Below are 14622 nucleotides of genomic sequence, written 5' to 3'. Positions count from 1 at the left end.
TCATGAGGGGTATATTAAAACACTGCAACAAACAATATAATACAAATAGAACACAGCGAAGCCACGGTCCTGCTCTGATTAACCAACAGCACATATCTATTCGTGTATCACCCTGCATAGGGCTGTGCATAGAGGACTAACTGCAGGAGGTAGAGAGCTTTAGAAATGGTTAAATAGTATAATGTAAGCCCACGCCAGCTAAATTTACACATTACTTTATTGCAAGTGTACAGCAATGGGGCAAACACCCTATTTACAATAACACAATAGTAACATCTTACCTAGTAAAATATCCCAGCAACAATATACACAAAAATATAGAACAGGAAAAATATAAAGAGGTATGACAAGGAATACACAAATGCAGGCAAGGGTAGAAACATATTGCAGTACCCCACAATAAGCTAATACTCATAAATGATGAGCATTCTGTTTTGCACTTAAAAATAAATTACATCATGACAAAATCCTTAAATTTCCAAGAACCTTGGTTGCACGCTTCTCACGAACACAAGCACTTTCCCACTCACTGATTCATTTTCTCTCTTGGAAACATGCGGATGGGGAATTTTCACCACCATTGCCCATTTTCCAGCCTTACCACTCTTCCAATCACATTCACTTCATCCACTTGACGAGGTGCACGATGCTTCAGTTTACGCTTCACTACCTTGACACTAGGTAACCTAATTCGAACCCAGGGGAATATGAACTCGAAAGTGACGCAGCGCGGCACTGCAAGCCATCTTGCTGCACTGAGCTGCATCATTAGGAAAGTGCAGGGATGTATTGTATTTACAGCAATACAACGCATTCCTGTTCTTACCTCTGCATGTGCACAAAATTCGCTGCCTACATGGTAGTTTTTGTGCAGGATATATGCATCACAAAAACAATAATTGGTGGCGTTTTCCTCCTTCTATGTGTGCTGCAGAATGCAGCAAACAGAGAGAGCAAGAAACAAGGAGAAATTAAGGTATTTCTCCTTGTTGTGCCACTTTAATGCCTCTCCAATACCTCCCCTGGGGAAGCGTTAGAATCTGATGCATTCCCAGGTTTACGAAACCTTGTAAATCTGGGAATGCATCAGAATCCATGGGTGTTACCTGGGAACAACCACAGCAACACTCAGGGAGCACCCCTTTCATGCAGAGTAATGCGTCAAAGGGGGCCATATTTGTGAGGCCAAGAAAAGCCACACAGGGTAGCTTTGCGTGGCCTTGTAAATATGATTCAGCATTACGTGCCACAGGAGCGTAAAAAAAGTGACGGTCCAGTGTCACAGGGGCCCTGTAAATATGCCCTCCAATCTCCTATCTTAAAATTAATTTATTCCGTCCTTCTGCACTCATCATATCCTATTTTACTACTGAATTCATTTTGTTCACAATTTGCACACATTTCACCAACATGTTGCTTGACATCAATACCTGATCCAAGTTTAGATAACTTGCTCAACCATGCAGGTTTCAGATTATCATTAGAAACCTTCCCTTTAGTGCTTGAAGAAGTGAGATTCCAGTCACACAATGGGGAGTGTTGCGATAAGACCTAGGACCATAACATGGCTTGCACCGCATCAACAGTATCCACTCCCCCAATTATTTCACCTCTGACACACTCATTCACTAATCTATTGGCCCTCTCTATTTGTCCATTACTTTGGGAATGATAAAGACTGCATCTTTCGTGCTTGATGCCAGCATCTTTAAAAAATGTTACAATATCATCCTTTACAAATTGCACCCCATTATCTGATATCATCTCCGATGGAAAACCCTTTCTTGAGAATGTATCCAACCAAAAAGTGATTACAGTTTTTGTATTATCATCATTCACATATTTGACCTCAATCTACTTAGACAAATTGTCAGTCAATACAATGGCAAAATGCTGGCTACTAGGCAATTCCCCAAGTTGACCTAGAAAATCCAGGCTTACTATGCTCCAAATATTCTATGAGTTGCCAAATTCCACCATAGGAGACGTCACACTCTTAAGTCCTTAGTCATTTTATAAACCTACAGAACATTTTTAAACAAAATTCTCAATGTTGCGGTCCATACTCAATCACCAATAGGTTTCCCTTAACCTTTTCTTCTTAAGGGTCATTCCAAAATGGCCTTCATGATTAAGTTGCATCAATCTTCTTCTAACATTGCATGGTGGAATCAATTTGTCCTCTCTGCACAAGAGGTCTTCTTCAACTGATAACTGTGACTGTAACTTATTGTAAGGTTGTAAAGTAATAGGTACATTTTTTCTTTGTGCCACCCCTTTATCACGTATTCCAAATTTTTGTTAAAACTCTGTTCTGATCTAATTCCTTCCTCCAGATTTCTTCACTCATACATGTAGTTTCACCCCATACAATGTTTGCTACCAAACGATCTTCATTCTGTTTATCCAGTGATTATTTCCTAGATCATCACTAGAACATGGTAGACGTAACAGACAATCAGCTTTTATATTCCTGCCACCAGAAATATATTGTACCTCAAAATGGTATGGACAGCATAGATACACTGTACCTGCTGCCAGTACGCGTATCGTGTGACTAGTGTAGCACAGCATAGATACACTGTACCTGCTGCCAGTACGCGTATCGTGTGACTAGTGTAGCACAGCATAGACACACTGTACCTGCTGCCAGTACTCGTATCATGTGACTATTGTGGCACAGCATAGACACACTGTACCCGCTGCCAGTACTCTTATCATGTGACTAGTGTAGGACAGCATAGACACACTGTATCCGTTGCCAGTGCGCGCGTCATGTGGCTCATGTAGCACAGCATAGACACGCTGTACCCGCTGCCAGTATTCGTATAGTGTGTCTAGTATAGCACAGCATAGACATACTGTACTGGCTGCCAGTACTCTTATCACGTGACTAGTGAAGGACAGCATAGACACACTGTACCCACTGCCAGTACTCTTATCATGTGACTAGTGAAGGACAGCATAGACACACTGTACCCACTGCCAGTACTCTTATCATGTGACTAGTGAAGGACAGCATAGACATAGTGTAGTACTGGTGTCATGTGTCTAGCGTAGGACACCATATACGCAATGCATCCGCTGCCAGTGCGCGCGTCATGTGGCTAGTGTAGCACAGCAAGACACACTGTACCCGCTGCCAGTACTGATATCATGTGACTAGTGTAGGAGAGCATAGACACACTGTACCCACTGCCAGTACTCGTATCATGTGACTAGTGTACGACAGCATAGACACACTGTATCTGCTGCCAGTGTGCACATCATGTGGCTACTGTAGCACAGCATAGACACACTGTACCCATTGCCATTACTGGTATCATGTGACTAGTGTAGGACAGCATAGACACACTGTAAATACTGCACTAGTGCCCTGTGCTTAGTGCAGGCTCCTGACACTAGTTGTGTCTTGTTTTTTTTGTAGCCAGACACACAGAGATGCACCGATTGACTCATGTACTTAATGTAATGTGATAACTGTGCACTATCTCCCTCAATGCTGGAAAATCCTCGCTCTATTGAACAGTTCCAAGTAAAAGATAGTCAAACTTTTTTAGATCTTTTGTCTAAAGTAAAATCACGATCGCCTACTGACAATTGCCGCCCCATATTTGAAAATAAGTTTTTACCATCTTTCCTGGACCCGCCTTGGTGCTTCTTAATGACTCTCTAGCACAGGGCTATGTTCCAAGAGCTTTTAAAGAGGCAACAGCTGTCCCCCTGCTAAAAAAAACAGGAGCAGACCCTGGGATATTGACTAACTACCGGCCCATTTCCCTGCTTCCTTATTTGGCCAAAATATTGGAATCCCATGTGGCCAAATGTCTATGCGCATTCATTGAACAGTCTGATTACCTCAACCCTAACCAAGCAGGGTTTCGACCAGCCCATTCTACCAAGGCAGTAATACTCACTGTACTGGACATGTTTCGAAAGGAAGCTGATAAGAGCTCCCCCCAGGCTTTGGTGCTGCTGGACTTGTCCGCGGCATTTGACGCGGTCGATCATGATGTCCTAATCGACCGTGTCAGGACGGCCGGTCTCAAGGGGGTGGCACGGAGTTGGGTTGAGTCTTTCCTTGAGGAACGTAACCAGTCGGTGCGTCTCTCCCAGTTCTCCGCACCTAAAATGGCAACGACTTGTGGAGTACCCAAGGGTTCTTCGTTGTCTCCACACTTATTCAACCTTTACCTTCTTCCCTTACTCCACTCCCTGAAAAATAGGAAGGTGTGCACGTATAATTATGCAGATGACCTGCAACTGGTGTTCTCTGTTGACAATTAATCTTATTCATTATCTGAATTCCAGTAAACGATGCTACAGATCCATGACTGGATGAATAATAACGAGTTAAATTTAAACCCAGACAAAACAGAAGTGATTTTGATAGGCGGCCCTCTGAACCCCTGGAACACACAGTTTTGGCCAAATGAACTAGGCTCCCCACCCAACCCTTCTTCCTTAGCTAAAAGTTTGGGAGTAATCATCAATAATGATCTCACTATGAAATCTCAGATCGGAGCAGTAACATCCACCTATTTCTTTCAGCTGAGGACGATAAGGAAGATTAGGAGACTATTTACACGGGAAGCCTTAATCCAGGTGGTCCTAGCTATAGTAATGTCACACCAGGATTATGCCAATTCTAGACTTTGCAGACAACTAAATACATGGGGCCCCAGCAGTACCTCAAGTTTAGCGCCCAGAAACCAATCGGTCTATGTGCGCTTTATAATTTTTTTTAACATAACATAACATAACATATCATGCTTAGTGGAGGGAGAGGCATAGATACTATAAACACTGTACTATTCGTGAGGCGTCCTTCCGTCACCGAAACACCAAGGGGGTTCTCCACCATCATCTAGGCATCACTGATTCTTGGCGGTATTTTCTCCATTGAAACGTGCATTCACTGTGTTCTGTGCCCTGAATGCTAACTAACCTGCTGGCCCCAGATTTACTGTGCCCTTTATCACTCGTGGAGTCCTGATTCCTGGTCCAATTCCAGAGAAGATGAATGCATGTAGTAAAACAGTGGAGAAGATGGTGGGTGTGAATCTCTATGTGTGGCTTGCTCTGGTGGGGAGTGGTGTTGTGAGTTATACCTAAAGTGGCCACATTTTCCAGGTCACTACATAAACTGTTCACATTCCTCGTCTGGTCATCTAATGCATTCTGGGTGTTGTAGGCTTGCTTGCTCCCATTGAACTAATAAGACTAACACACTTGTAAACAATGATTTGTGGGTAAAAAAGTTGAAAAGTGGGACAGCAGTGCTGGCTCCTCATTTGGGCGTCAGGGCACAGCCCTACCACCTGTTTGCAGCCACATGCTGCCCCTTGACTCTGCCCATGCTCTTCATAATTTATGTTCACATACAGATAACTTTCCTCTTTTTGTGAGCACTGCCCGTGTGCATGTCAGGCCTCTCGGCTGCTCGAGGCCCCTGATAACAGAAGACGCAGGGGGCTGAGGTATGACCCATCCACAGAGTGCTGTTGATAAAACACAGCACTTTTATGGTGGATGTTTGGGTTGTGGCTGTGAGGGTCATAATGCAACTAAGATCCCCTCATACAGGCACCATCCATTTCAATTAGCAGACATACTGCGCATGCCCCACGCTGCACAGTATATCTGCTAAGATGGGTCTCTCAGGGCGCACCTCAGTGCATCCCTGACACCAACGAGAGTCAACACAGAGCAGCAGGGGTAGGATCTCAGGCCCTGCTCCAGACACAGAGCAGCAGGGGCAGGATCTCAGGCACTGCTCCAGACACAGAGCCGCGGGGCAGGACCTCAAGCCCTTCTCCAGACATGGAGCAGCAGGGGCAGGACCTCAGGCCCTGCTCCAGACACAGAGCCGCGGGGCAGGACCTCAAGCCCTTCTCCAGACATGGAGCAGCGGGGGCAAGATCTCAGGCCCTGCTCCAGACACAAAGCAGCAGGGGCAGGATCTCAGGCCCTGTTCCAGACACAGAGCAGCAGGAGCAGGATCTCAGGCCCTGCTCCAAACACAGAGGAGCAGGGTCAGGATCTCAGGCCCTGCTCCAGACACAGAGGAGCAGGGGCAGGATCTCAGGCCCTGCTCCAGACACAGAGGAGCAGGGCAGGACCTCAGACCCTGCTCCAGACACGGAGCAACAGGGGCAGGATCTCAGGCCCTGCTCCAGACACAGAGCAGCAGGGGCAGGATCTCAAGCCCTGCTACAGACACAGAGCAGCAGAGGCAGGATCTCAGGCCCTGCTCCAGACGCAGAGCAGAGGGGCAGGATCTCAGGCCCTGCTCCAAACACAGAGCAGCAGGGGCAGGATCTCAGGCCCTGCTTCAGACACAGAGCAGCAGGGGCAGGATCTCAGGCCCTGCTCCAGACACAGAGGAGCAGGGGCAGGATCTCAGGCCCTGCTCCAGACACAGAGCAGAAGGGCAGGATCTCAGGCCCTGCTCCAAACACAGAGCAGAGGGTCAGGATCTCAGGCCCTGCCCCAAACACAGAGGAGCAGGGGCAGGATCTCAGGCCCTGCTCCAGACACAGAGGAGCAGTAACAGGATCTCAGGCCCTGCTCCAGACACAGAGGAGCAGGGGCAGGATCTCAAGCCCTGCTCCAGACACAGAGCAGCAGCGGCAGGATCTCAAGCCCTGCTCCAGAGACAGAGCAGCAGGGGCAGGACCTCAAGCCCTTCTCCAGACATGGAGCAGCAGGGGCAAGATCTCAGGCCCTGCTCCAGATACAGAGCAGCAGGGGCAGGACCTCAGGCCCTGCTCCAGACACAGAGCAGCAGGGGCAGGACCTCAGGCCCTGCTCCAGACCCAGAGCAGCAGTGGCAGGATCTCAAGCCCTGCTCCAGAGACAGAGCAGCAGGGGCAGGACCTCAAGCCCTGCTACAGACACAGAGCAGGCAGCAGAGGCAGGATCTCAAGCCATGCTCCAGACACAGAGCAGCAGGGGCAGGATCTCAAGCCCTGCTAGAGACACAGAGGAGCAGGGGCAGGATCTCAGGCCCTGCTTCAGACACAGAGCAGATGGGCAGGATCTCAGGCCCTGCTCCAGACACAGAGCCGCGGAGGCAGGATCTCAAGCCCTGCTCCAGAGACAGAGCAGCAGGGGCAGGACCTCAAGCCCTTCTCCAGACATGGAGCAGCAGGGGCAAGATCTCAGGCCCTGTTCCAGATACAAAGCAGCAGGGGCAGGACCTCAGGCCCTGCTCCAAACACAGAGCAGCAGGGGCAGGACCTCAGGCCCTGCTCCAGACCCAGAGCAGCAGCGGCAGGATCTCAAGCCCTGCTCCAGAGACAGAGCAGCAGGGGCAGGACCTCAAGCCCTTCTCCAGACATGGAGCAGCAGGGGCAGGACCTCAGGCCCTGCTCCAGACACAGAGCCGCAGAGGCAGGACCTCAAGCCCTGCTCCAGACCCAGAGCAGCAGAGGCAGGACCTCAAGCCCTGCTCCAGACCCAGAGCAGCAGCGGCAGGATCTCAAGCCCTGCTCCAGACACAGATCAGCAGGGGCAGGACCTCAGGCCCTGCTCCAGACCCAGAGCAGCAGTGGCAGGATCTCAAGCCCTGCTCCAGAGACAGAGCAGCAGGGGCAGGACCTCAAGCCCTGCTACAGACACAGAGCAGCAGAGGCAGGATCTCAAGCCATGCTCCAGACACAGAGCAGCAGGGGCAGGATCTCAAGCCCTGCTACAGACACAGAGGAGCAGGGGCAGGATCTCAGGCCCTGCTCCAGACACAGAGGAGCAGGGGCAAGATCTCAGGCCATGCTCCAGACACAGAGCAGCAGGGGCAGGATCTCAGGCCCTGCTCCAAACATAGAGCAGCAGGGGCAGGATCTCAGGCCCTGCTCGAGACACGGAGCAGCAGGGGCAGGATCTCAGGCCCTGCTCCAGACACAGAGCAGCAGGGGCAGGATCTCAGGCCCTGCTCCAGACGCAGAGCAGAGGGGCAGGATCTCAGGCCCTGCTCCAAACACAGAGCAGCAGGGGCAGGATCTCAGGCCCTGCTTCAGACACAGAGCAGCAGGGGCAGGATCTCAGGCCCTGCTCCAGACACAGAGGAGCAGGGGCAGGATCTCAGGCCCTGCTCCAGACACAGAGCAGAGGGGCAGGATCTCAGGCCCTGCTCCAAACACAGAGCAGCAGGGGCAGGATCTCAGGCCCTGCCCCAAACACAGAGGAGCAGGGGCAGGATCTCAGGCCCTGCTCCAAACACAGAGCAGCAGGGGCAGGATATCAGGCCCTGCTCCAGACACAGAGGAGCAGGGGCAGGATCTCAGGCCCTGCTCCAGACACAGAGCAGCAGGGGCAGGATCTCGAGCCCTGCTTCAGACACAGAGCAGAGGGTCAGGATCTCAGGCCCTGCTCCAGACACAGAGCAGCAGGGGCAGGATCTCAGGCCCTGCTCCAGACACAGAGGAGCAGGAACAGGTTCTCAGGCCCTGCTTCAGACACAGAGCAGATGGGCAGGATCTCAGGCCCTGCTCCAGACACAGAGCCGCAGAGGCAGGACCTCAAGCCCTGCTCCAGACCTAGAGCAGCAGCGGCAGGATCTCAAGCCCTGCTCCAGAGACAGAGCAGCAGGGGCAGGACCTCAAGCCCTTCTCCAGACATGGAGCAGCAGGGGCAAGATCTCAGGCCCTGCTCCAGATACAGAGCAGCAGGGGCAGGACCTCAGGCCCTGCTCCAGACCCAGAGCAGCAGTGGCAGGATCTCAAGCCCTGCTCCAGAGACAGAGCAGCAGGGGCAGGACCTCAAGCCCTTCTCCAGACATGGAGCAGCAGGGGCAGGACCTCAGGCCCTGCTCCAGACACAGAGCCGCAGAGGCAGGACCTCAAGCCCTGCTCCAGACCCAGAGCAGCAGCGGCAGGATCTCAATCCCTGCTCCATAGACAGAGCAGCAGGGGCAGGACTTCAAGCCCTTCTCCAGACATGGAGCAGCAGGGGCAAGATCTCAGGCCCTGCTCCAGATACAGAGCAGCAGGGGCAGGACCTCAGGCCCTGCTCCAGACACAGAGCAGAAGGGGCAGGACCTCAGGCCCTGCTCCAGACACAGAGGAGCAGGGGCAGGACCTCAGGCCCTGCTCCAGACACAGAGCAACAGGGGCAGGATCTCAGGCCCTGCTCCAGACACTGAGCAGCAGGGGCAGGATCTCAGGCCCTGTTCCAGACACAGAGCAGCAGGGGCAGGACCTCAAGCCCTGCTCCAGACACAGAGCACCAGGGGCAGGAACTCAGGCCCTGCTCCAGACACAGAGCAACAGGGGCAGGATCTCAGGCCCTGCTCCAGACACAGAGCAGAAGGGGCAGGATCGCAGGCCCTGCTCCAGACACAGAGCAGCAGAGGCAGGATCTCAGGCCCTGCTCCAGACACAGAGCAGCAGGGGCAGGATCACAGGCCCTGGTCCAAACACAGAGGAGCAGGGGCAAGATCTCAGGCCCTGCTCCAGACACAGAGCAGCAGGGGAAGGATCTCAGGCCCTGCTCCAGACACAGAGCAGCAGGGGCAGGATCATAGGCCCTGCTCCAATTACAGAGGAGCAGGGGCAGGATCTCAGGCCCTGCTCCAGACAGGGAGCAGCAGGGGCAGGATCTCAGACCCTGCTCCAGACACAGAGCAGCAGGGGCAGGATCTCAGGCCCTGCTCCAAACACAGAGCAGCAGGGGCAGGATCTCAGGCCCTGCTGCAAACACAGAGCAACAGGGGCAGAATCTCAAGCCCTGCTACAGACACAGAGCAGCAGGGGCAGGATATCAAACCCGGCTCCAGACACGGAGCAGCAGAACAGGATCTCAGGCCCTGATCCAGACACGGAGCAGCAGAACAGGATCTCAGGCCCTGCTCCAGACACAGAGCAGCAGGGGCAGGACCTCAGGCCCTGCTCCAGACCCGGAGCAGCACGGGCAGGATCTCAGGCCCTGCTCCAGACACAGAGCAGCAGGGGCAGGATCTCAGGCCCAGCTCCAGACACAGAGCAACAGGGGCAGGATCTCAGCCCCTGCTCCAGACACAGAGCCGCAGAGGCAGGATCTCAGGCCCTGCTCCAGACACAGAGCAGCAGGGGCAGGATCTCAAGCCCTGCTCCAGACACAGAGCAGCAGGGGCAGGATCTCTGGCCCTGCTCCAGACACTGAGCAGAGGGGCAGGATCTCAGGCCCTGCTCCAGACACAGAGCAGCAGGGGCAGGATCTCAGGCCCTGCTCAAGACAGGCAGCAGCAGGGGCAGGATCTCAGGCCTTGCTCCAGACCCAGAGCAGCAGGGGCAGGATCTCAAGCCCTGCTCCAGACACGGAGCAGCAGAACAGGACCCCAGGCCCTGCTCCAGACACAGAGCTACAGGGGCAGGATCTAAGGCCCTGCTCCGGACACACAGAAGCAGGGGAAGGACCTCAGGGCCTGCTCCAAACACAGAGCAACAGGGGCAGGATCTCAAGCCCTGCTCTAGACACTGAGCAGCAAGGGCAGGACCTCAAGCCCTGCTCCAGACACAGAGCAGCGGGGGCAGGACCTCAAGCCCTGCTACAGACACAGAGCAGCAGGGGCAGGATCTCAGGCCCTGCTCCAGACACAGAGCAGCAGGGGCAGGACCTCAGGCCCTGCTCCAGACACAGAGCAGCAGGGGCAGGATCTCGTGCCCTGCTCCAGACACAGAGGAGCAGGGGCAGGATCTCAGGCCCTGCTCCAGACACAGAGCAGCAGGGGCAGGATCTCAGGCCCTGCTCCAGACACAGAGGAGCAGGGGCAGGATCTCAGGCCATGCTCCAGACACAGTGCAGCAGGGGCAGGATCTCAGGCCCTGCTCCAAACACAGAGCAGCAGGGGCAGGATCTCAGGCCCTGCTCCAGACACAGAGCAGCAGGGGCAGGATCTCATGCCCTGCTCCAGACACAGAGGAGCAGGGGCAGGATCTCAGGCCCTTCTCCAGACACAGAGCAGCAGGGGCAGGATCTCAGGCCCTGCTCCAGACACAGAGGAGCAGGGGCAGGATCTCAGGCCATGCTCCAGACACAGAGCAGCAGGGGCAGGATCTCAGGCCCTGCTCCAAACACAGAGCAGAAGGGGCAGGATTTCAGGCCCTGCTCCAGACACAGAGCAGCAGGGGCAGGATCTCAGGCCCTGCTTTAAACACAGAGCAGCAGGGGCAGGATCTCAGGCCCTGCTCGAGACACGGAGCAGCAGGGGCAGGATCTCAGGCCCTGCTCCAGACACAGAGCAGCAGGGGCAGGATCTTCAGGCCCTGCTCCAGACACAGAGCAGCAGGGGCAGGATCTCAGGCCCTGCTCCAGACGCAGAGCAGAGGGGCAGGATCTCAGGCCCTGCTCCAAACACAGAGCAGCAGGGGCAGGATCTCAGGCCCTGCTTCAGACACAGAGCAGCAGGGGCAGGATCTCAGGCCCTGCTCCAGACACAGAGGAGCAGGGGCAGGATCTCAGGCCCTGCTCCAGACACAGAGCAGAGGGGCAGGATCTCAGGCCCTGCTCCAAACACAGAGCAGCAGGGGCAGGATCTCAGGCCCTGCCCCAAACACAGAGGAGCAGGGGCAGGATCTCAGGCCCTGCTCCAGACACAGAGCAGCAGGGGCAGGATCCCAGGCCCTGCTCCAGACACAGAGGAGCAGGGGCAGGATCTCAGGCCCTGCTCCAGACACAGAGCAGCAGGGGCAGGATCTCGAGCCCTGCTTCAGACACAGAGCAGAGGGTCAGGATCTCAGGCCCTGCTCCAGACACAGAGCAGCAGGGGCAGGATCTCAGGCCCTGCTCCAGACACAGAGGAGCAGGAACAGGATCTCAGGCCCTGCTTCAGACACAGAGCAGAGGGGCAGGATCTCAGGCCCTGCTTCAGACACAGAGCCACAGAGGCAGGACCTCAAGCCCTGTTCCAGACCCAGAGCAGCAGCGGCAGGATCTCAAGCCCTGCTCCAGAGACAGAGCAGCAGGGGCAGGACCTCAAGCCCTTCTCCAGACATGGAGCAGCAGGGGCAAGATCTCAGGCCCTGCTCCAGATACAGAGCAGCAGGGGCAGGACCTCAGGCCCTGCTCCAAACAACGAGCAGCAGGGGCAGGACCTCAGGCCCTGCTCCAGACCCAGAGCAGCAGCGGCAGGATCTCAAGCCCTGCTCCAGAGACAGAGCAGCAGGGGCAGGACCTCAAGCCCTTCTCCAGACATGGAGCAGCAGGGGCAGGACCTCAGGCCCTGCTCCAGACACAGAGCCGCAGAGGCAGGACCTCAAGCCCTGCTCCAGACCCAGAGCAGCAGCGGCAGGCTCTCAGGCCCTGCTCCAGACACAGAGCAGCAGGGGCAGGATCTCAGGCCCTGCTCCAGACACAGAGGAGCAGGGGCAGGATCTCAGGCCATGCTCCAGACACAGAGCAGCAGGGGCAGGATCTCAGGCCCTGCTCCAAACACAGAGCAGCAGGGGCAGGATCTCAGGCCCTGCTCCAGACAAAGAGCAGCAGGGGCAGGATCTCAGGCCCTGCTCCAAACACAGAGCAGCAGGGGCAGGATCTCAGGCCCTGCTCGAGACACGGAGCAGCAGGGGCAGGATCTTAGGCCCTGCTCCAGACACAGAGCAGCAGGGGCAGGATCTCAGGCCCTGCTCCAGACACAGAGCAGCAGGGGCAGGATCTCAGGCCCTGCTCCAGACGCAGAGCAGAGGGGCTGTAAAAGGGGTCAGGAACAACCAATAAACAAAGATCCTTAAGTATTGCCCGGCGGTATCACCTCTTTAACCCACAAAATATTAATCAATGAAGAGGCAGGCGCTGGAGACTGGAAGGCAGGAAACAAGGGTTTATTCTCTCCGGAGGAGAACACATCAGTTCGGACAGCAAGTTGTCACGAGGTGCTCTAACCGCATCTCTGAGGCCTGGCCTCTTATACACAGGTTTATGATCTTTATTGCAGGTAACACATTCTTGCAATGCTTTGAAGTATGAAAGGACATCCTCGGAATCTCCCCTTCAGGCCCGTTCCCACACACATTCACAGTTGAAGTCCCCACCCCGGTCACAACAGGTGATGATTATCGCGCAGCTGGATATTCCGCCGATTCACGGGATGTGTGGGGTTGATCGGATCTCATAGGGAGGGGCTTTGATCAATTCGAGGGTCCTTTAATGGGGGAAGCTTCCTACTGTAGGGGGGGGCAATAAACAGTATCCGCAGGGCCAGGTGGCGGCCTGGGAACGAGGAAGACAAACGGGCACACAGGAAAAGGGGGTTTGTATCGAAGGGCCTGGGGCCATGAAAGGAATGAAGGGAGGTGTCGCGCTGGGAACAGGATGGGATTCCGGGGCAGAGCTGTGCTGAAGAGGGGTTTACAACCCAAGGCGTGTGAGAGCGGGGGGGGGGTCGTCAGCGTGCGGGGTTGAGAGAGAGAGAGAGAGAGAGAGAGAGAGAGAGACGCGCTGGCTATCAGCGAGGGGCAGGGAGGCCATGGTGCTCAAAATGGCTGCCGCTTACGTGCACGGATGGATTCAAGAAGAGCAAGATGGCGCCGATAATGTTGATGTTTGCAGCCTAACTTTTAACAGTCCTCCCTTTTCAACATATCTAGCCAACTTGCCTACTTAATGTCAATCTTCATCAAATTCCTAACCTCGGCATCATATAATGCTCCCATGCGTTCGTTCCCAAAGTCCACAGTCTTAGGGCAAATACAATTTGTACATAATGAACACAGAGGTGGCAGACATTGAATTCCTAAGCATAGACCGCATATCACAACTACAGGAATCAGGATAATGGTGAACAGTCTCCAGCCCCAGTTCTTAACGGTGTTCCAGAACCAACCACCAAGCGACCATTCTTCCTGATCCTGGTGGACTTCTGAAGAGAGTCTGTGAAGGTGTTCGATGGCTTTGTACACTGAGGGTGAGTTGACCGGTATGTATGTACAGCAGCTGGACCCAATAATGCGGCATGCTCCACCACGGTCCGCAAGAACCACATCTAGGACAAGGCGGTTCTGGAGGGCCACCAAGCGGACCGCTTGAAGCTCGGCGGTGTTGTTAGCAAAGATACCAGCTGTGATGTTCATTGTTGTCTCAACTGCCTGAGTCAGATGTCGGATGGCACGGCTGTTTGCCATCGGGCCCCAGAGGGGAACAAGTCCCTTCATGGCATCGAGGAACTGCGCTCCTGTTGAGTCGGCTTGTTCAACGTCCTTGGCTCATTTTTGTCTATGATGATTCGCTGGGGCCACATAAGTCGGAGGAAGGATGAAGGAGATGAAACAAGTGCCCCCCCAGCCTTTGGGGAGCCAGGTGTAGGCTTTTGTGCCGCAGATGAAATACATGTTTGGGGACGACACAAAGGAAGGTGGATCCGTGGAGTCCAAAGTTCTGGTAAAACGGCAAGCACTGCGGCCCACCAGCTGTGTCCCAAGTCCTTCTATGCACATGTGGCCTGTGACGTTGATGACTGACAGGGCCACAGTCAGGGTGGCAGCCGTTCGTTTCCGCAGGTAGGAGAAGGTGGGTCTGGTTGGATTGTTGAACACCTGCATTTCAATTCGCTCTTTAGCAGGGATGTCCATGTGGATTGAGTCGTTGGAGGTCTGCGGGCAGAAGTGTGTCTTTGTTTTGTTTCGCCAGACCCCGTGGAAGAAATGCGTT

This window comes from Lissotriton helveticus, chromosome 4_2 (assembly GCF_964261635.1).
Source record: "Lissotriton helveticus chromosome 4_2, aLisHel1.1, whole genome shotgun sequence".
NCBI lineage: Eukaryota > Metazoa > Chordata > Amphibia > Caudata > Salamandridae > Lissotriton > Lissotriton helveticus.
This window is presented reverse-complemented; position numbering follows the sequence as displayed.